The sequence below is a fragment of the Cinclus cinclus genome, chromosome 9, assembly GCF_963662255.1.
Source record: "Cinclus cinclus chromosome 9, bCinCin1.1, whole genome shotgun sequence".
NCBI classification, from domain to species: Eukaryota; Metazoa; Chordata; class Aves; order Passeriformes; family Cinclidae; genus Cinclus; species Cinclus cinclus.
The window spans coordinates 28926410-28949978 of NC_085054.1; the positions used below are offsets into that span (position 1 = coordinate 28926410).

The following is a 23569-nucleotide window of genomic DNA, read 5'->3' on the forward strand; positions in this document are numbered from 1 at the left end:
GATTCCAGGAACTGTGTAAGAAAACTGGGCTTCAAAATCCAGTTTGTTGTTCTGGCTCCTCACTGCCTGGCATTCTGGCTTTCCTAATGGAGAAACAAGACAAAGTTCCCTCACAATCCTGGACACTGTTCCACATGGAAGTCCAATACATATTTTCTCTGAATGTCTAAACAATGTCCAGGATCAAATCCCAAAAAGATGAAGTCAAAGACTTTTCCAGTCATTAAAACATGTGACTTTTGCATCAGGCATGGAAATACCGTATTTCTTTCAGACTTCTGATGGTGCTTAGGTTTTTATTTCCATAATTTAGGAACAGTTATATTGATTCACTAATTCTTCAAAATACTACTTGTGTCATAAGGAAGCTGTATGGATAGAAGGGAATAAATAGGTTTGGATTTTAGAACAGGTTTTGCAGAATAGCCATGCCCAGGTTTGCTTTAGAGGTATGACACGAGTCTTACAAATGTGTAAAATACCTACACCAAGACAGAAAAAACACCCTATTGTTTCAGCAAGCTGGGACATGTTACTCAGATTATTCTCTTCTGGAGGCTGATGCAAACATGCCAGGTCCACAAACACACAAAAGTGTCTACGTGGCATTTCTGGCACACTTGTAAAGGCCCAACTGACAACCAATGAATGTGGGAGAGCAAAAGCCATGCCACAGAGCTGTTCAAGAATTTAAGATGCACACAGGCTCAACAGCAAAAGCCAAGAGCAGGATGCATGAGAAGGGGGAAATCACAGTATGTAGACAAGGGGGAAAGACCAAGGAGGCAGCAGCCAGCTGCACAGCACACGACACAGGGATTTGAGGTGGGGGAACACAGCCCACCTTGCTGAGCAGCCTTTCAGGTGGAGCTTTTCCTGCTATTCCAGTGACTTCAAATAACTTGAATGTTTCTTTCTGGACAGAGACGGGTTGGAATTATGCAAAGAAGCTGGAGGAGAGCCAAGACTGAAAGGCTTTAACCCTGATGCAAAGTGCAGAGATGTCCCCGTGCTCCCACAGCCGGTGTCTGCAAGCTGGGCTGGGCACACAGCGCTGCCCCACTCAGCTGAAGGGCTCTGCCTGACAGAACAGGACATCAAAGCAACATCCCGGGCTACCTCTGCAGGGAGGACGGCTGCCAGCCCAGAGATAAGCAGAGATGGTCCCACACCACCGACACACCTAGCCACCCGCCAGGAGGAAAACGGGTGGAGTGGAAAGGTGGTTGCATGGCAATTTTCATCATCATCATTTCATTTAGACTCAGGCTCTAGACAGGTTTTGCAACTCAGTCCAAAAATAAAGGTCAAGTGGAATAAAAGTTACTCAGATCAATTCTCGTAAGAATGCTTGTCCAGAAAAGAATTTCCTAAGTTTTCTAAGCATTTATTTTTCTACTGTAATCACAATCACCAAGAGAACATGCCCCTCCATTTTGTCGTGGGTTCTTTTTAAATTCACAAGGATCAGCACTTTTTTCATGTGCGAAGGGTACTTCTCAAATGCCCTTTCTTATCATTTAACTTGAGCAAGTATTTAGAATTCAAATTTAAAATAGCCTTTTTTAAAATTCACAACTTATTGCAATTCCACTCCTAAGCAGACTGAAATTCGTTAATTTAACACTCAGACTGGTGCACTACAAGTTGTACATGTTTTTGTTCTGACAACAGAAAATAAGGAGCAGCACACAGGGCAATCCTACAAGACAGACTTCCACAAACTCCACTGCCAGATCATCCTCCTGACCCCGCAATTAGATGGAACAGTCCCTTTTTTTTTCCTCTTTATTTCCCCCCACTGGTTCCACTCACTTTTATCATGCTGTGCACATATCCTTCTATCTTTTAATATTTTTTAGCAGTTACTCTTTAAGTTTTATTCAGCAACTTCTGGGGACCAGAAAATTTTTATTCTCTATGCTGTTTATCACTCCAGCCTGGGATTTGCCCAGCCCATGCCATCAAAGTCAATGTTTTAGCAGGCTGCTACTCACAACTGCAGCTGCAGCAGGCAGTTCACTCCAGCAGCAGTAAGGACTGCAATTTAATGGATTAAAAAGCATAAAAAAATATTGCTCTTTATGAAGTCAAGCAGAGTTTTAATGCTTAGCATGGACATGCAGCATGGACACAGCTCTTACCAATAACCAACCAGCAGCCTGTCACCTATCTCTTCTCTAACAGAGGAGTATTATAACTTAATACAATTCATATTCTCTTAAACCAAACCATTACCTTTTCGTTTTGTTTCAGTTTTAAGATTCCACCTTAAAATTACTTTAATTGTTGCAGTCCTCCCACACAAATACAAGAGACAAGTTTATTGCAATGGAGAGCCCTAAATAGCAGAGTCTGGTTTAGGCTGACTAATACAAACACGCATTTTGTTTAATTTTACATTTGTTCCTAGGGAGATTTTGCTCTCATCTCTTCTACATGGCATTCCACAGCACCTGACAGCATAGGACATCACCTGCCCTGGCAGGCTGAGCAGCATGGGCACTTTGGGGCACAGGCTGGCCACTGCTGGTCACCATCCTGCAGAGAAGGGAGGGCAGGCAGGCATGTGGGGCCACCAAAAACGTGTCCAAGCACGTCCTGGAGTCACAGCCAGCAGCAAGGAAAGCTGCAAGAGCAGAGCACAGCAGATCCACCAGGCAAAGGCACACTAAACACTCCATGGTGCACTCGAGCCAGGCACCAGCCTTCACAGCACCCAAAGCAGCTCACAGCCCTCTGCATCTGCTCAGCCACTCACACCCTCACAGACCCCTCCTCAGCCCCAGCACAAGGAAAAAAAACCTGGGAATTAACCCGGGTTAGAAGTAACCTGGCAAAGGCAGACTTAGTTTTAACCAAATGAAAGCCTTATCCAGTGTACCCCACACGGTCAGAGATGCCAGAACAGGAGAAAGAACAGCACACGGAGGAGGAGAAGCAGGACCTGCTCCCCTGCCATGAGTAGCTGGCAGAAAGGTTTGCACAACCACAGCCCCAAGTGCCTCGGAGCACGGAGCCAGGAACCCCAAGGCATTCCAGGGGAGGGCTGGAGGGCCCTGCTGAGAGCAGGGATCAGCAGCTTCCAGCACTTCAAAGGGAAGCCACTCGTAGGCTCCGAGCTCCCCACCAGAGGCTGCCAGCCCGCTCCTGCTGTCACAGCATCCTCGCCAGGCAAACTGCAGACCTGCAATTAGAAGAGGTGTTTGTTGGCCTCTCTTCTGCAGCTCATTAGCAGAAGTAAGGTTTGCAGTCGGAACGAGAAAGTCCTGGGTGAGCACAGCTCACTACAACTGCTCTGGAAGACAAGGAACAAGTCCTCCTACCAGTTTCCACTCAACAGGATGACCAGCTTCAGCACACTGAGAAGGAACATTCCAGGCACTCGCGACAGAGGGTTAAGTGTTGCAACAACAAATCTTCCATAAAAAGGCCCAGATAACAACTTTTGCTGTTCCCCCCCACAGTCTTCTATTTCCATCTTGATTATTTCAGACAACACAAATGACTCCAAAGGCAGCCTTGGACAATCACCAAACTGGAGGTCTTGGCTTTAATAAGCTTTCCTTAACAAAGCCAGAGCATTCCTTTCCCTAAAGCAGACTGGAGTTACTCTACTACAAACTCCAGACACTTTCAGACCCATCTTTCCAGTAGCATCACAGGCAGGGAACAGTGACTTGATCTGACCCTCCAGGAGTGTTTCAGAAGGCGGGATGCAGTAGCAACAGGACTTTTTGGGTGAGAGCCCCTGAGCTGCCTCTGCATGCCAAAGGGAAGAACAACCAACAACATGCACCCCTAAGCAGCAATAACCTGACTCCAGAAGAGACCAGCAGCAGATGCTCAGGAAAATGCAAAAGGACAAAGCATAAAAGGGTCGTTCTTCCACCCTCCTCTGCCCCCAACCCAGTCAGAGGTAAATTCCCAAGCCCAAAACTGCATCTGAGTCACTGCATTCACTGCCCCCCCACAGGCCTACCGACAGATCCAACGGCTCCTCAAAAGAAGAATAAGTCTGAATATCCCACCACAATCAGTCTAGCTTAAACAGGCACCACACAAAAAGTCATTGGTTTTAATTTTAAAGCTGCTGACCACTGATTAGCCCTGGCATTCCTCATTTCTTACATAATAAGGAATTACCTAAGATCATCCCTTCTCATTTACTCATGTCAACTGTGACTTTAAGATCTCTACAGTATTTCCTTTCAAGCATTTCCCCCCCTTAGCAAATCAGTTTATTTACACACCACCTCACCCAGCCTTGCAAAACCATGCTGAGCCAACATCCTATAAAACTGAAACAGGTCCCAAGCTTGAAGAAACTGTGGAGCTGAAGGACACTGATTATCCCAATTGCTCAAGGATTTACAGTGCCTTTGTGTTCAAAGCAAACTCCATCCCTTGGGACAAGGGGCCTTGATCTGGGGGGGGCTTGAGAGGTGTTTCAGAGCTGGTGGCACACCAGTTTGCAGGCACGAGGAACACAAAGCAGGTTGTCACCAGAGAATGCTGTGCCCAAGGAGCCCTGGCCCCAGCACACCGCCGGGCAGAGCTGGCACAGCCAGCAAGGTGAGGCACTGCATCAGGGCAGGAGCACATCAGAAGAGCCCCGTCACAGAGGATCTGCACTCCCTGGCACGCTGAGCCAGCCCCTGATGCTGAGTACTCAGGAGCAGATGAATCACAAGGTCAGCTCTGGCCTTCCAGGGAACGGCAGCACCTGAAGTGGTGGCAGAGACAGCAGCACTTGTGACCTGCAGTGCTGCTTCATCCCACACAAAGGAACAACCGGGCACTCACTGCACTGGAGCACACTCCTCCCAGTCTCTCCAGAAAACAGCATCCCATGCAGCTCATGGCAGAGCTGTGCTTCAACTCTCCTTTATAACCACAGCTCCTTCTCTGTGCATCTTCTCACCAGAGCAGAAATCTGGGTGTGTTCTCAACAACCTCAATCTGCAGATGCAAATCACTCTGTAATAGGAACCTGTGAGCACCGCACACACACAATTCCAGAAGACCGCATGTTAAGGAGGGGATTACCATCACCTGAGATTGGGTCACATGCAAACTCAGGGTCCAATGTAGCACAGAAAACTATTGCACTACAACCACTCACTGTTATTGGACTGCACTTCTATGCCTTTGAAAGCCTTACTCTGAAACTGTGTTTTGGCTCCAAACATAGTGGGTGAAAAAGGAATTTCTTGAAAGCATTTCCATGGAATTCCATACATTTTGTAATCAACAACATTTTATAAATTTGTGATCCCAAGCGAGTTTTCAAACACATGTGAATTCAGCTTTCCAACACTGCTGCAGCTGACCATCATTCCTGATTTTTACTGATAGGTACAGGCATGAACAGGATATAAATGCCTTACACTCCCAACATGTGGCCACACAACTTCACCACAGAAGTGCTTAAAAGGTGAGGATTTTGATAGCATCTTATATCTCTGTAACTAAGATGCTGTTAAACTCTCCAATCTTGACTGTCATCAGGTGCTAAAGTAACTAATCCATCCTCTAACCCACATGCACACCCTGGCTGAAGCCAGCCTGCCGCCCACCTCCATGATATCCATGAATCCTCATACACAGAGGCACCCAGCAATCAGTACCACCACTGCAGTCTGCTGGAGCTCCTGACAGCTGCACAGGTGAGTGGGACAAGTTTTTAACCTGTTCATACACACTAGAGCAGGTACCAAGATGTCCATTTGAGAGTTCCAATACCAAGAATGTAAATGAATTCAAGTAGCTTTATTTGGCAGGGACAAGAAGGGCTGAACGGGTGCCTAATTATTTCACAACGGCTGTCCCTAGATCCTATTTTAGCATCGGGCTTTCATTAAATTTAAGCATGACTTCAGAGTACCAGCTGGCTGGAAAAAACAAAAACCACAAACACAACCCACTCACAACACCCCACGGGTGTTCTTTTCCCCACCCATGTTCTCTTCCTACCCTCACTGAGGGCTTGGAAGACACCAGTTCCATTTGGAAAGCAAGCCTCAAAAGCAGATTAAGTTCTGCAGGAAATGGCTATATTTAGCCCTCCCCTTTCACCTCAGCTCCTCCACACTCCTGCATTCTCCTGCAAAAGGATCTTTCTGCTCAGTGTTAGAGGTGATCTTTAGCAGGTCACCTCAGCAGAAAAAAATGCAACCAACTTCATACGTGCTAAGAGCATGAACGATCACCAGAATATCAAATATTCAGCTACTGAGGCATGCAATAACTTTCTTGCATCTCAAAGCGTGTTGAATTGCAAGCTCCAGGAACACAATGTGGCCAAAACCACTTTGAGCAGTGCCCATGGAGGGCGAGGCTGAACCTCTGCACACACCATCCAGGGCCCGCCCTCACCAATTTTGTCAGTCACTAACACAGCCCTCCTATTCTCTACAGAGTATAAATGTGAGGCAGCAAACTCAACAGCTCTGCAACTAAAATATTTTCCTAATAAATAATTTTCTAAATTTATTTCCTAATAAATCATTTTTAAAAACCCCAGTTAACAACAGTTCCTGGGCAGTGGAATTTAGGCAGAGAATATGAGCAACACCTCTGGAAACACCATCAGCACCAGGTCAGTAGGATTTCCCTTTCCCAGCCTGAAACTTTGAGACAAATTATAAGACTTAAAAGTAAAAACATATAATGGGGGTTTTTTTCGCCTCAAGTCGTTTCATTTAAATAACAGCCACACCTGATATAATTCTGTCCTATCCGTGGTTTAGGCTTGTAAGAGCTGATTATTTACAAACTGAGGAGGTTGAGGCGTGAACTAAGTCACAGTAACAGACCTTAAAGTTTGTCCCAAAATGAAGACAGAACAGAACACACCTCTCACTCAGTGAGGAGACAAACGGGCCAAGAGTTACAGTCAGGAGCTACTCCCCAGTCCCGTGCCACTGGGCAAGGAGCACACACCCACCCCCTGAAACAAAGGAATGCAGGTCTTATCCCAGCAAACAAATCCTGAGGAAAGGCAAACCTCTGAAACCACTGCACACACTTAACACCTCCTGGGGAGAGCACAGGGCACACAGGAACTTTTTGTTCCCTTAAAACAGATCTCTAACACCCACCCCCTCCCCCCCCCCAAAAAAAAAAAAAGTTTCGGTCATCAAAGGCCCCAGCGTGCACTTGAGAGCTCTCCACAGCCAGGACTTCCAACTTTCCCATTTCAATTGCAAGGCACCCCAGCACTCTTCAAACAGCTCCAGCCCTTCAAGGACAGGGCTTGCAGAGTATTTGCAAAGTGCCTGCTGTATTCCAGGTCACCACTGTCCCTCTGAAGATGAGTATAAGAATTATAGCAAAGATTGTATTACAGGAAACAAAAGAAAAGTGAAAGTTTAAAAATAGACTTGTGCTAACTGCTATAGCCACAGGAGTCTTCTTCAAGGAGAAGCTGAGATGGGCTTGAATGCAGACCATAAATACACACAAGGTTTGGAAAAACAACCTGTGCTTTTCTGAGAGCTCAATGCCTCGTTCTAAAAAGTGCTTCTGTACAAACGTGCCAGTTCTGCAGCTCAGTCCAGAACCTGGAAGTTCCCACCAGTAACATCCTGAGGTGCCTCCAGCACACCCACATGAACCCCAGCGCTTTGAGAACCTGCTGAAGGTGAACTGCTCCCCCAGTTACTGTAAAACAAAGTTGCTTAGTTTCAATTTATGTAAAAGTACTGCTAGAAACAAGTTATTATAAGAGAGAGTTGGGAAGACTGCCTGAGCAGCTTCCCCCACTATCCATGGCCCAGCCTGCGTGTTTAGAGCCTCCAGGTTAACGTGCACACCTGAGCGGGCCCAGAGGACTGTCTGCTCCAGGGCTGTGCTCCGTGCCCAGCCGGAGTCCCGGCAGAAGCCAGGTGCCATCGTGTCCCCATCCATCGTGTCCCCATCGTGTCCAGGGCGGGCTGCGGATCCCGGGGGGCTCAGGACCCGCTGCCTCCCCGCACCAGCAGCTCCGGACACAGCACAACCACCCTTAGCAGATGAACTGACGCCGGGGACTTTGGCCTGTAACTTTCCTGTACCTATCACAGCTCGGAATTTCAGCGTGTTGACGCGGGCAGAGCCAGCATATCGACGGGGAGCTCGCTGCGCTCCGCGCCTCCCACCTGGGCAAGCTCCCTGCAGCCCCGCGGCAGCCCCCGCCAAGGACATTAACTCTACCCGGCTAAGAATAGCGCAAGTTCATACACCGCAGAGTAAAGGGAAAGCCCCAGCGCCGCGCTCCCCGCGGCACCGCAGCGATCCCGCACGGCCCGAGCCCCGCGGGGCCTCGGAGCGGCCCCCGCCCGGACCCGGCATCCCCGGCGCGCCGCCCCCAGCGAGCCCGCCCGGGCGGCGGCACCGACCTGCTGCGGGGGGACTCACCGCTGGGCCGGCGGGACGGAGCGGGACGGACGGAGCTGGCCGTGCTGCGGCGCTGCCCCGCTCGGGCCGGCGGGGCCGGGGGCGGCCGCGGGCGGCGGCTCCGCTGACAAAGGAGCGCGGGCGGGGCAGCGCCCGCACCGGCAATGGCCGCGCGTCACTTCCGCCCGCCGCCCACCGCGCCCCCTGCCGGCCGCGCGGGGCCACGGCGGGTTCGGGTTCGGGTTCGGGTTCGGGTTCGGGTTCGGGTTCGGGTTCGGGTTCGGGTTCGGGTGAGCCGAAATCTGTGCCGGTGTCCGGGAACGAGGGCCAGAAGCATCCAGAGCCCCTGGATCCCGGAGTGGGTCGGACTGGCAGGACCCGGGGTCACCGGTGCCGCTCCCTGCTCCAGCAGGGCCGTCCCAGAGCTGCGGGCGCAGCGGTGTCCGGGTGGCTCTGGGATGTGGAGCGGCTGTGCCTCCTCTGCCGGGGCAGTTCCTGGGCTCAGCCCCTGCCCGGAGCTGTGGTACTACTGCTGGGTCCGGAGCAGAGCCCTCCCTACGCACAGGGACACACTGGGACGGACTGGGACAGACAGGGACACCCAGGGACACCAGGGGCTGAGGCCCCTCTCAGCTCGGGCTCCTCTCCAGGCTGAGCAGCCCCAGCTCCCTCAGCCATTCCTGGGCGCTGATGCTCCAGGAGCTCCTGTCCCTACTGTGCTGAGAAGCCAGAGCTGGACACAGCACCCCAGGGCTGAGTCAGACTGCGAATATCGTGGTGCAAGACTGATGTACTTAATTTTATAGAAAAATTATCTGACTCCAATTTTCACACCAAATTATTTGTAACGTAGTTATAGTCACGTCATATTTTTTAAGGTTGAAGGTGTCTTCATCATCTTGAAGTTTTAACCCTCCATCATCCACCTGAACTAATTCCCCAAAACCATATATTCTTCTAACCATGGTACTTCAGAATCCTAGAATGGTTTGGATTGGAAGGGATCTTAAAGCCCATCTTGTTCTACCCCTGCCACAGGTAGGAACACCTTCCGGTATGTTAAGGTCACCGTGAGGCAAACACCCTGACTTTGGGTGGAACCAATGTCCCCGTGCCAGCTGCACTAAGCCAACATCACTGAGGTGCCTGGAAAGGCACAGGCTTCTTCCTAAATGGGAAAATGAAGCGGGTTGCCAGAATAACTGCATCCAGTTACTGTCAACAGAGCTCTTACATTATGATGTGTTGGATTAAGGACATGACATCCTACATTTTAAATAAGTCCAAACAATCCTGAACAGACGAAGTATATGAGAAATTCCCCAGTATTATTGACCTGATTGCCCCACATAGGTTCTGCCCAGTGCCATGGCACAGGGCGTGTGCCCCAGCGCTGCTCTGGGTTTCCCCAGGGCAGTGCTGGGATGCCAGAGCCCTGGCAGGCACTGAGGAGGGCAAGTCCCACCACCCCAGTGGGTCAGACTGGGTGACCCCATTCTCTCAGCTGTTCCATTTCCTCAGGATCAGCTGGGGCTGCCCTCATGGTCCCTGAGGCTCACCCTGCATGTCCCTGGGCCAGGCTGTGTCTGTGTTCCTGGGCACTGCTGCGGGCACAGCTCTGCTGGATGGACACAGAGCCCTGGAACAACTGGACGTGGCACTGAGTGCTCTGGCCTGAGTGACAAGGTGGGGGCTGGTCCCAGGTCAGACTCAATGATCTCGGAGGTCTTTTCCAACCTGACTCTCTGTGATTCTGTTCCTGTGTCACAAGGGATGTGGTTGTTCTTTTCCTCCACACGTGCAGTGTTTCCCAAGCAGCACCATGAGCACCTGAAAGACAGGAGGTGAGGAACTCAGGGGAGTAAAACAGGAGAATGGAGATGTGGCATGAGTCAGGCTGGGACAGCATGGGTAGCAATCACGGTTGTGGTGCCAGGGCAGGAGGAAAATACTCATTCTCTCGAGAAAAGGCAGGTGGATGGAGGGTTTGGAAAGTGCTCCCAATGAGGCTGCTTTGTGCGCACAGCCCATTTATGCACAGCCCTCCAAATGGGGCCAGGATTTGACTCACTATGAGTAATAGGAATGTTTCAAACAGAGAAAAGAATACCAATTCCCTTAAAAATACAAATAGGTCTACATTTGGCTCAACAGCACAAGGCCAGTGATTTTCCACAGTGTACTGCCAAGTAGCTGAATGTGACATTCAAGTAGCTCAAGTGTAGGTGTTCCTCCGCAGAAAATACAGCTCTAACAAGGACCATTTTCCAAAAGAGGAGACTAAAGGTTGGGTATCTAATACAGCTTTTCAAAATTTAACCAAATAGCTACATTTCCAGAAGTGCCAAGTTTCCCTTGAGGCCCCACAGGTGGTGTTGGCAGCCAACACTTCTGAACACCCACCTGCTTATTTGCAGCCTAAAGCACTTTTGACAGCAGTAGCCCATGTGGTTATCCGAGCTCCCAGGAAGGGGTGGCACTGCTGGGTTGAGCCACCCCTCACTGATGCCTGCGGGGTTCCCAGGAGACATGAGGAGCTGCATGTCTTAGGAGCACTTTGCATGAAAAAGTTTCTACTTCACATCTGGTAGAAGAATATGAATTTTGGAAGCTGTCATTGAGTAACCCACGCATGGCTCACCAAGGGACAGCTGTTGCTAAGTGCTCGTTCACAGCCACGGGGGGAACCAGTGCTGGGAACTGGGATTAGGCAGCTCCTGCCCACAGCGTCCTGTAGCTGGATCAGGTACAGTTTAAATGCCACTGATTTCTAATTAATAGTGAAACAGAGGGAAGAATTAGGTTACTGAAGTGATCTCGGCATAACCTATAAACATGATATTGTTCTGTTCTTTTGAATGCAACTTCTTATTTATCATCATAAGCATCCTTACAAATAAATTTGCTTTACAAGCAGTGCAGGGTTTTTTCAATTACCTTTTCTATAGGTAACATGATTGTTGATAGGGAATTCCAGCTGTAAGCAGAATTTTATCTGTAATAACATTATTTGGGGAGAAAACCAGGGGTGCAGTCTGAGAGGGATATGATGACAAAGTGTTAGGGTTAGTGGCTGGCAGTGCCATCTCAGAGTCAGAAGTACCAGTTCTGAGATTTGGGGAGGATCACGGGGCTGTCTCTGTGCCTCAGATGCCATGCTGGCACAGTGAGGCTGGTAAAGCATGTGGCTTGTCAGCTATTTTACAGTCCCCCAAGGAAAGGTGGAGTGGATTTGATGGGGGCATTCATACACAGCTGACTTTGCACAGCTTTGCAAGGAGTAGAGTGTGTTTAAATTTGGGGTTTTCCAGTTCGCAGCAGGAGAACCTCATGTGGCTTTTTCCATGCTGGGGAAGAGTCTGGAAACTCTTCCTGGACAATGTTTGCATTAATCAGGTGTAATAATGGCATGTCCATGTGAAAAGAGCACTGTGGGCACAAATTGCCACCCACAGACATCAGAATAAACATATTGATGTCATGCAAATATTGCGGTCTTCAGAAGTGTGTGGGCCCCAGAACACAACTCACACAGAGCATACCCTGAGCTATGGGACAGGTTCACCCTGTCATCCTTCCACACAGAAAAACCTCCCAAGACTGCAAGTATACCAAAATTTGCCTTCTGTGTTTTGAAACAATTTCCATGGTAACTTCAACTGCCTTGGTTCTTCATAAATTCTGCCTCTCTCTGGAGCAGTTGGGATTTCAAGTCAGACTGCCTTGCAATGCTCTGGGAGTATAGAAACAGCTCATGCAGCGGAAAGATGCCATGGAGGAAATGTTTCACAGAGGGGGCTGCTGGAGACCAGAGCAGGCCCCTCATTTGTAAAACTCCTCCCTTTAGACTCCTGTGCCTTTTCAAGCTCTGCAGAGCAGCGAGCGCTGCCCCAGACCAACAGAGGGGAGCAGGCAGGGCTGGGGGTCCAGCCCAGGCCAGCAGCACCACACAGGGAGGGCCCTGGGGACAGACAGAGCCCAACAGCAAAAAAAAAAAAAAAAAAAAAAAACCAAACAAAAAAAACCCCCAAACACTATTAATAAACACTGCTATTCCTTCTAGAATACACAGTAAAATATCATTTTATTACAGCACAAAAAATGAGGCTGTGCATGACAAAGCCAGCCTGATAATTGCCTTCAGAGCTGCTGAGGTTTTTAACTCTTGAGCATTATTAACATCAGCACTTAAAGACTTTGCTTATATGCTAGAGGTGAGCTGCGGTACAGAAGAAATAATCCAGGTGACCTTCCATGCTGTTGCTTGTCATGAATTATTTTCTTCTGCCTCGAGGAAATTTCTAAATATATATCTGCATATATGCATGCAAACAAGCAAACCTGGCAGTTGCAACGTCGTGAAGTTGCATCACCACCCCTCCCAGCGCAGCAACTGGCCTGAGCACAGCTGCTGAGAAAAGCCCAGGAACCACTGGGGTTTGAAATTAATGAGCTCGTTCTAGTAGTTAGCTGTGATAAATGTGGCTGGGAGTACATGTATTTCATCAGGCGTCTGTGAGTCAGGCGTGTGAGTCACAGAGGAGCCGCACTGGGGCTGGGAGCAGCCGGTGAAGCCTGTCCCAGCAGCCCCACGGCATGCAGGGCTCCTCTCACTCCCCCAGGACACTCCAGGAGTGTGGGGACAGCACGGGGACATGCCTGCTGTCCCAGCAGCTCTGGAGAGGGCCTCAACCCCATTACCTTCCACAGCTCTCCTTTGTCAGGTCCTTACCTCGTGTGCATCCTCACATCACAAACCCCATGGACTTTGGGGCACTGGGGAGCCAGGTGCAAGTCAGCATGAGCACAGAGAGGAGAACCCAGCTCCAAGTAATTAACAATAATGTATAATTACTACCAATTTGGTTTTACACAAATTACACAGTATTATTAAATTAAGCAGACCATGTTCTTGCATCTAAGCATTAGCAGCATAACTCATTTTCATGCCATTTTTTAAAATAGCACGGGTAATTAGTCCTGTGCTTTCCAAACCCATCACATGCAGTGCTTTGTTTTCAGCAAAACGCCCACCAAAAAGTGCTCAAGTTCTCTAATTGCAAAGATTCACTTCACAGGGCTGCACAGTTCCTTTCTGCTCCGGGTGTTATTCAGGAACAGCCAACTGGAATTTATTGAAATTACACCGAAACATGAACGATGAAAGCTACTCCCCAGCTGAGAGGGGAACCCTTTGCAGACCAAGGTTTAGCCCATGGAGCTTTCACTACTGAGGCACCGGGGATCAGGGTGGAAATGCTGGCGAGCTCGTTTCCATTTCAAACACCAAACGTGGACACGGAAGAGCTCTCTGTCCCTTGGGGGCTGGTGACCCGCTCGCTGCCCCAGCCCAGTGCCCCTCTCAGAGCCCTGCCTGGTGCCGTGCTCATCATGTTGCCCAGGGTACCAGCAGTCCCTTCTCCACGAGGCACTGAAGCCAGGCTGTCCCCGTGCCCATCCTTGCCCACAGTGGGTGTCCCCAGTGCCAGACCTGTGTCCTGCTGGCACAGCCGCCCCTTCTCCTCCTGCTGGGCTGGGAAGGAGCTTTTTTTGGCCTCTGCTTCTGTCATCTGGCATTCAAATGTAACGAGAGCTCTCGTTGCTAACATTTACAGCAGCAAAATATTTAAGTTCCAGGACTTGTAACACATGTTGTTCGTGTCCCCTTGCCAGGCCCAGCTGTGGCTCCCAAAGCCTTCCCTGCTCGCTTGGGGCTGTGCCAGGCTGGGCGAACAGGAGCTCGGGGGTGGTCGGGGAGAGGCAACAGCCCTGGCACCAGCACCGGTACCAGCACAAACACTGGTGCTGGTGCCGGCACCGGTACCAGAACCAGCACCAGCACCAGCACCGGTACCGGCACCAGTACCAGCACAAACACCGGTACCAGCATCAACTTCAGTACCAGCACATCACACCGGGGCTCCAGGAGGGTTGCCAGTGCTGGCTGCCCACAGAGTGCCAGCACATGCAGGGCAGTGGAGAGTTTGTCCAACTGCTCCATGTGGCAGGGGAGAGGAGAAAAGAGGAGAAGGACAAGGCTCAGTCACCAGTCTGCCCTGACTCCAGCCACAGGCAGCAGCTGGAGAGGGTGCTTCGAAGTGCTGGATTCAGTCCCACCTGTGCCAGGGTGCGTGTTCGGATGCTCCTGCTGCTCCCTCGACAGCCCCGGCAGCCAGCCCACAAATGCAGCCTGAAAGGCAAGAGGGATAGCAAGCACAGCCCGCTGTGCCCACATGGGACCCTGGCCCCCAGCGCCTCCCCTGAGCCCACGGTGCCAGGCTGCCCTGGGATGCTCCTTCTTCCAACAGGGAGTAGGGCGAGACGACTCAGAAACAGAAAGCCCCAGCCCTGCAGCCATCTAATAAAGATGTTCCCGGCTTTTGAAGAAGCATAAAGCACCTTCAACTGTCACCAAGGAGTCTCTTCCTCCTGCTCCTGTTCTACTTACCCTTTGCTACAGCAACCCCAGAGAGCTGATTTGATCCACCTGCACCAGGGCACAGCAGGAGGACAGCAGCAGTTCATCCCAAAGCCATAGGTCCTGGGCACACTGGACACCCCGGGGGCTGTGCAGAACCAGAAGAGAAGCTTCTGACCCTTAGGGCCACAGCAAGCAGCTCGAGATGCAAATTCCAAAGACTCAGTTGGACAATACAGAAAAAAAATCCCTTTTTTAAAGCCTGCTGATTTTTGAGCCAGTCTCCAGATCTCTCTCCCTATGATTGAACCAAGGGAACCCTTGCCTCTGCAGGAGCAAAGCAGGGGCCAGCAGCCATCTCAGGCACCACTTGTGTCTCAAGACTCCCCACCTCACGCAGGCTCAGGAAGGTCTCATCACCTGCACCTTTCTGTGACAGGTTGCTTCTGCTTGGAGACAGTGGCCAGGTTCTGAGCCAGAAAACCATACTGGGTACTTTGGAGCAGCCTTGATATGTGCTCTTCTGTCCTAAGAGCAGACAATGGGGAAAGAGGTGGACTGCAGACCCAGGAGGGAGAGGAGGTGCTGGATGTGTGGTTTCAGCTGATACCAGCAGAGACCAGGACTTTGATGCCTCCATAGCACAAGGAGTGGGGTCAGAGCAGCAAGGGACAGGGCCTGAGCAGCTGATAGGGAGGACAGGCTGAGGGAGCAGCAGCCATTGGGAGGACAGCTCTCATCATTCTGTTCTCCTAAGTCCAGGCATCAAGTTTGTTTTCCTCTTCAATAGCTGATTAAGAGGCTGGTTAGGGGAAGACAAGTAATTAATCGTCTGACTCGTGACAGGAAACTGAAGACTGCTTGCTGTGATGCTTCTGGACAGCTGGAAAGGGAGAATGTCTGTCAATACTGGAGCTGACAGAAATAACCTAGCAGTGTATCAGAGGGCAGACAGCCCAGCACAGCCAGCGTGTGCCATCAAATGCTGTTGTATTTAAATAAACCACTTTGGGAGGGCCCAGATTTCTTCAACTCTTGTGTGACTGGCATGGCTGAGGATACAGCCTGCCTTGTGTCCTTCTCCCTGGGTGAGCCCAGCACAACCCAGCTGGCTGCAACCTTCAGGGTCCTTTCTGGGAGCACAGTTCTCCTGTGGGATCAACTATGGCTGGAATGTGGTGTGGCACATAGCAGGGTGCTGCTGCCCCAGCTCAGCTCCAGAGCACAGTGAGAGCTGGGTGAGGGGATGGGAAGCAGGCACAAACTGCTGTGTAAACACTTCCAGGGATGGGCAGCTACAGCTTCTCTGGGCAACCTGTGCCAGGGCCTCACCACCCTCACTGCCAAGAACTTCTTCCTAATCTCTAATCTAAATCTCTCTCTCTCTCTCCTCTTTTAGTTTATACCTTGTCCTGTCACAACAGGCTCTGCTAAAAAGTTAGTCCCCAGCTCTCCTGAAGCCCCTTCAGGCCCTGCAAGGGGCTCTGAGCTCTCCCTGGATCCTTCCCTTCTCCAGGGGAACATTCCCAGCTCTCCCAGCATGGCCCCATAGCAGGGAGGCTCCAGCCCTGGAGCAGCTCCGTGGTTCCTCTGGACTCTCTCCAGCAGTTCCAGGTCCCTCTGATGTCAGAGCCCAGGGCTGAGGCAGCTCTGCAGGTGGGGTCTCACCTGCACAGAGGGGCAGAATCCCCCTCTCCCCTGCTGCCCACGCTGGGGTCAGCCCAGGACAAAGAGAGGTCTCTGGGCTGCCAGGGCACGTTTCCAGGTCTTGTCCAGCCTCTCACCCCCTGGCACCCCTCCTGTTCCTGGGGGTTTCACTTGCTGTAACTGAGCAAGCTGCATCCTCCGTCCCCACCTCTGGAAGGGCTTCGTGCTGCTGCGGCTTTTATACAGATATATACAGTTGGCAGGAGCTGTGCGGGGGCTGCCTGCGTTCTGCCTTTGGGAGGAGTTCGCAGTGACGCCACCAAAAAGAAACGGGAGAAAGGAATTCCGTCAGTGCCCGCTGCATGGACAAACGTTTCCACACAAGGTGGCACTTGTCTCCTTTCCTCCAATCTCGAGCCGGAGACGCTGAAAGGCGCCTGGAAACATGCTCTGAAAATTAACGGGATTTAGAATCCGTCATGAATCCCCTCGTTAGCCGTGGCTTTTCCCTGTCAGGCAGTGCTGGGGCCGGGCAGCAAGGAGCGGGCAGGAGGGATGGGGTGACGGAGCTGTCTCCACTCCACTTGCCGGCTCTGGGACACACAGACATCCACCCGGAGCCTTCCAGCACCAGGAGGGGCCTGGGAGCTGAAGGGGATCCCTGCCCACTCCCCAGGTGTAGCAATGCACATCCCGATGCAGACGGGCTCCAGATCTGCCTCTGCTTTATCTGACAGAGATTAATGCTCTGTGCCTGTCATTTAAATCACAATTCAGGTGTTTTAGAATATCTCTTCATATATTCTGCAGACCAGTGCAAGCAGTGCTGACACATGAAGTGCTTTTGCATTCCCATGCGGGATGCTGGAGAGGCCTGCCTTCCACCACAGGGCTTTGCTTCCGGTCCTGACTTTTCCACACAAGGGAAATGCACAGTATTATTGCGTGTTACAAATGCAGCATAGCTAGAACAGCTCTGCCATCAACCAGTGAAACAGTACCACCTCTCCCAGGCTCAGAAAGGAGCTGGGCTGTCCTGCCATCCTCAGCACCTGCACAGAGCCTACTGGGCACCCATAGGACTCCTCAGCCCAGCAAGGGGCACTGGCACAGAGATGCTCCTGCTGAGAATCTCCTCTGGCAGCACAGCCAGCAGTGCCATCCCAGCCCGCCCTGCCCCGACACCTGAGTAAGGTGGTTTTAAACCTTAAAAACCTTGGTGAAGCATGGAGGTACCAGATGTATCAAGGCACTTGCATCAAGGTCCTTGGTCCTCAGAGATGCAGAGAAAGTCAGGGTTCTGTCTTGAAGGCTGCAAGAGAGCACTTTGATTTTCATGTGATTCTTTTTAATCCCTATTATGCTTCTCACACCTGTCTCCAGCTCCGTAGTCTCTGCCTGCTCACTGCTGGCTCGGGCTCCAATGTTGGTGGAGTAGGACAGCAGGTCAGGGAGGGGTGCAGGACAAACTCTCCCTCTCCCGCCTTCCTGGAGAAGAAGGAGAAAGGACATGGGGATAGAGAATATAATAAAATGTGAAAACGAAAGGAATTGTTTGAAAAAAGCAAAACCCCAAACCTCAAGCTTGCTCAGTTTACCTGGGTACAAGGAAGAAGAAAGAAAGGTAGGGATGGTTTTGCTGGGGTCTTCCATGTATCTCCACAGGAAATGCAGAGCCAGCACCAGCAGAACTAAGTGCCTCCTCTGGAACCAGCATTTATTCCCTTTAGCTGTTTCCTTCTCAATAAAGTTGGATAAAGTAGGGTCTGGATGCTTTGTTTTGAAATACTGGGGCCAGTGCCTGTCTGCCTTTGCACGGAAGCCCCAAATCCCCCATGGAGTGCAGGAAAGTATCTGAACAGCCGTGCTCCGTGAGCTCAGATCCTGACAAATCCAGCACTTGAGGTGATGCAGCAGCTACCTCCAAGACCACCACAATGCCGGGGCCAAGGACCCCCTCATGAGGACCACCAGAGCTCCAGCCCTGCACCAGCTGTGGGTACTCCATCAGTGTGGGGCACATGGGCAGGAGGGCAGCTTGGGGGGGTACGGTGCTGGGGCTCAGCCACCCAAGCCCCCACATGTTTCCTGATGGGAATTTGTTCCCTGTCCTGTTTCTGAGGCGTGATTTGGCTTGACAAGCAGCATGGCTTTATGAACTGTGCATAGGCCTTGCATCATTTGCATTATTGCAGCCGAATCTCCTCCCAGCCCTCCCTCCTGCCTGCACCCACAGGCACTGGCGGCTGCAACAGGCACCCACAAGCCCAAAGAGCAAAAGACAAAAGGATAAAAATACCCATGTAAGAAAAAGAAAAGGAGAGAAAAACTCCAGGGCACCATCTGGATTCAAAGCCTGGGGAGCAGAGAAGCACTGGACAAGAAGAGAGCAAGCAGAGAGGGCTCCCTTGCAGGTTCCACTGCTGATTCTGTATCTGCTCCCACCACAGCCGGTCTCTGGAGCCACAACCCTGCTCTGTCTCAGCACACTGGCCATTTACACAAACCTTTGTGTGTACTCCCAGCAGGCAATATTTCACCCGTCCCTGTGGGGTGGGGAGGGATGGAGCAGCTCTGGAGCTTCCCTGCAGTGTGAAGGGAACAAAAAGCAGCATGGAAGAAGGCAAGGGGGAACCTACCCAGAGAGAATGAGGGGTCCCTGTTGCCAAACTGCCCCACTGTTCATCTTCCTTCTCACTTCAATTTTATCCTGCCTGGAGGTACTAAAGGAACCCAGCCTTGGGAGAAGCAGGATGCCAGAAGCAACATTTCCTGCTGAAGTGGATCCATATGGGGCCAGGGAAGGAGTCTGTCCAGGATGGGCAGCAGCAACCCATGTGGAGCCAGGCAGAGATGGAACAGGACCGCTGCTCCTGCAGCAAGTCAGCAGCAAACCAGCACCAGCCTACTGGGTTTAAACCCATGCAGAGCCATTTTGCCAAGGCATGTGTGGGGCCAGCCTGGTGCTCCTTGAACGTGCAAGGGCAGACCTGGTGTCCTCACCTCCTGGGCACTGCAGCAGGGTACAGAGCATGGGCACAGCCCCCCGCCTGCCCTGGCAGCTCTGAGGCAGGGCAGGCAATCCCTGCCTGTTCCCAGGGTGAATCCCACCCACCATGGGCAAGGCTGCAGAGAGGGAATGGTGGGAAAAGTGACTTGTCCACAAGTCTAAGGGACATTCCTACAGTGGAGGGGCTGCGCTCCCAGCCCCTCCTGTATGTGCCACGGGACTGGCACATCAGCAGCTCCTGAATAAATCGTGAACAGTGACACAGGTCAGGCAGCTGATTTCTGCCTGAAATAAATGGCTTTGCGTAGTGCTTCCCCTCAGGGGAAACACGTCCTGACAAGCTGCAGTCACTCGAACGCCCCGAGGGTTTGTGGAGCCTGGCTCCTTTGGAGAGTGTTTTACTGTCTGCTCCCAATGCCAAGAGCAGCCTTATACCAATAATAAACAAGGCAAAACACGGAGCCAGAGCAAACAGCTGATAAAAATCCACATTTTGCTGCCTGTGTTCGCTTTGCTGGCTCTGCAGCACAGGGCGGGTAAGGGAAGCAGGAAATCTTGGAGCTGCTGGCACATGGCCTCCCTTCTGTCAGGTAAAACACTCCCCGGTGCTTCTGCTGCTCCCTTTTGCCGGCTGCCAGCAATCAGCGCTGGAGGAATGCACGAGACATCCCTCGGAGTGCGAATGCTCATCAGCTCTCTGTTATTGAAGCAGAGCTGTGAGCTGAGCACAGGCTCACATCCCTGCCGGGTGGTGCTGGAGGAGCTCCTGGACGGGCACCCCTGCCCCTTCTGCTAGCCCGAGCCGGCGGCCACAGACAGGGCTGAGCTCCAGGCTGCTGGAATATCTCGTCCATCAGCATCATCTCATCCATCCGGGGAGCTGCAGCAGCAGCAGCACCGCGGGAGGGAAGGGAGAGACGAGGGGAGAAGGGTTGGCACGGAGCAAGGCTGCAGAGCCCTGGCAGGACACGGGGTGCGAGCTCCCTGCCGAGCACAGGCTGCCATCGCTGTCTGTTCTAAAATTGCATTTAACATGACAAGAGGTGTCGGATGGGCGGGAGTGCTGGCTCTCCCCAGCTCTTCCCTTGCCGAGAGCCTGTCTACACTGCCATATGTTACAGTGCTGTATAGTTCATCCTGCTTTATTTGTCATCTCTAGCACATATGGTAACAGCTCCACTGCCTGGCACTTGGAGAGTCTGAATTTAGCTCAGAATCAGTCACAAACAAACACTCACTTGGGGCAGTGCTCTTTGCTTCTCACCATCCCCACCTCCCCATGCTGCCTCAAGCAGAAGAAACAGGCAGGCAGCTGGGCTAGAGCAGTACTGCAGGTCCCTTTCAACTGAAAGCATTTTATTTCAGTGTTTTACCCTATCCTAGTCCATTATTCTCTTTGATTCCATTCATATTATTCTATTCCATTCCATTCCATTCCATTCCATTCCATTCCATTCCATTCCATTCCATTCCATTCCATTCCATTCTGCAGCCTCTGCCATGGCAAGCAGGAGAGGTAGAAAAAGAACATCCACACTTCAGTTTGGGATTTACTGGAAGACATCCCAAAGAACAACCATGGGAAAAATAATCAGATAAAGGAACCAAAGGTGAGGGACTTCTTGCACTGGCCAGGCAGGGAGCTGAGCTGAGCCAGACAGGCCCTGAAACCAGAATGGCCACGGTGGTGGCAGCTGTCACCAATGCGGTCAATGTCACTTCTGGGAAGCCAAAAGCACAATGCAACCATTTCCCTTGGTGCAATTATGTTTACTTAAACAGAACAGACTGGTTCCTTTTACCTTGGGCACAGCAGGGACAAACAGCACATGAACATGGCTTGCCCACCAGTTCTAAGCCTGACATTACAGATAGAGCTGTGGCTCCAGAGGACTCTGTCCCTGCTCAGTCAGCAGGGTCACCCTCCAAAATCTTGTTCCTTTTGCCAGCATAGGGGAGGCCCCCGCCTGGGACCAAGCACACCAGGGGAAGAGGCTGCAGCAGGGCAGGGCAGGGCAGGGGCTTTGCTGATCACCAGGCAGGGATATCCCAGCTGGCTGTGCTGGAACAACATTTTTCATAAGAAAATATTTAAGAAGTTGTTCATGTGCTTGGGAAAGTTGTTTTATCATGGGATGGTTTGAGCTGTGCAGGTGTGGACCCTTCCACATGTGCCCAGAAATCCCCTGCCATGGAAGGGAGACACAGAAACACTGCCTTTACCAGCCCAGGCAGTGTGTGGGAGCACTCAGGCCCTTCCACAGGGCCACTCAGGTGTCCAGCTGTCTGTCCATGTGTCCACCCATCCATCCACCATTCTGCTGAACCCTCGTTCCCTGATGAAAGCCCTGCCCAGCCCATGCTGGGCCTCATGTTCCTCCACCAAACAAGACCAGAGAAGGAGGAGAATCTACAGGAAACCTCAGCGTGATCTCACCCCTCTCGGAGCATTCCCAGCCTCTTCTGGCAAACAGCAGCAAACCTTCTGCTTCTGTTCCCCAGATCAGGAAACTCACTGGACACAACTGGAAGCTCTGTGTGGAGCCCAGTGCACAATCAGCTGTGTGCTGAAACCACAGCAATTGCACTAAATGACTTTGGCAAGCAGAAGGTGTGTGCAGCGCCAAGGAAACTTTTTCTGTGCCCCTCGCGGAAATCTGGTGCTTTCTGAAAGGCAAAAGAGTCTCCAGTCCTTTCGGAAGTGCAGCAGAGCATCAGTAATAAGTCATTTTTGGCAAGCATATGTGAACAGCATCCAGTGAGGGAGAACGTCATCAAGGCAGAGAAATCCTTTCAGCCTGCCTTTGGTATGACTCCACCAAGCCTGAAATATCTCTGAGAGCTCTGTTCCTTCCTCTTCTCAGAGCTATTCTGACCCTATCTTGGGCAAGGTACCCAATTTACATGTTCCAGGCCACTGGCTTGCAATGTTTGCTTATTTTTATCCAGGGTTTTGCAATTTAAAGGGTTTGGATGGGTAGCAAAATGGGCATTTGCTCAGGGAAAGGGTTCCTCAGCTACAACAATTTCTGTCTTTCCCCATTAGGAAAGCAGGACAGCGTCACTGCCTGAATGCAGAGTGCAAGTGAGCCCTACACAATATGCTTTCACCCAGTAATTAAGTATCTAGCACTTCTCTCATTATCAGAGCTTCTATTGACAACTCCCAGACTCCAACAGCAAAATGCCAGATTCTGCCCCTCAAGCAGCTGCATCAATTATCTCCCAGGGCAGTGCCTCCTGTTGCTGGGACAGGAAGCAGGAGCAGTATGTCCAGTCTCCTCCTGCTCTTGCGGGAGCAGCACACACTCATCCCACAGCCCCACAAGGCCTCTGGCTGCCCTGGACTGGGGCCTGTGCAAGGCTGGCCCTGGCACACTGCACACTGCTCTGACAGGCTCCTGGGCTCAGAGAGGCTGGACGGACCATGACAGCCAACAGTGCTCTCTGGGCATTGCTGGGAGTGAAATCAGCCTCCCCAGGCCAGCCTGGTAGTCCAGGGGCTGTTCTGAGCAGGGCTGGAGACTGACTGTGGCCCAAATCCCATTTTGGTGCATCCCAGACAAATGCAGGGACTTTTGGATTTGCACCTTCTGGGGCCAGAGAGCAGCTCAGCCAGCAGCAGTGGCCAGGCTGTCAGTGCCTTTCAGTCCTTGTCCAGGGCCAAGAAATGCAGCTGGGGTGGGAGCACAGCAACATCCAGCTGGGACAAGCCATCTCCACAGGGTGCACATGTGCAGCCACGTGCCCGGTGCCCACCCCGCCGGCCAGAGGGAACAAGGGCACCGGCCAGAGGGCCAGCAGGTCACCAACCCTAGCCCTAGGGTTGCCAGTCAAGGTTATTGGTGACGCACCTGCCCGAAAAGCCAACCTGGGAGGAACCGTGCCAGCCAAGGAGCAACCTTGGCACCTGGGTGAACACAGGAGTAGGTGGGGGGAGGCACTGGCCACTGTTGACCTTGGGAGCTGCACAAAACACAGGAGGTATTTAACCTCCTGCAGAGCCCCTTGAAACCTCTTCTGAGCTCTATACCTCGGCAGCTGAGGACACAGGCAGTGTTTTCCTTACCTTTTTCGGCAGGGTATCGCTTTCAGCTGACTCTGGCAGAGCTGCT

The 23569-nt window shown here is 51.6% G+C and overlaps 1 protein-coding gene across 1 annotated transcript in view; it reads right to left on the reverse strand.

Annotated features, from left to right (window-relative positions):
- ACVR1 (activin A receptor type 1) overlaps nt 1–8509 on the reverse strand; it is a 43484-nt gene extending 34975 nt beyond the window's left edge. The window contains exon 1 of the mRNA XM_062498137.1: nt 8401–8509. The gene's annotated coding sequence lies outside the window, so the exon portion shown is untranslated. The remainder of the gene's footprint in view (nt 1–8400) is intronic.
- Nucleotides 8510–23569: the final 15060 nt, after the last annotated feature.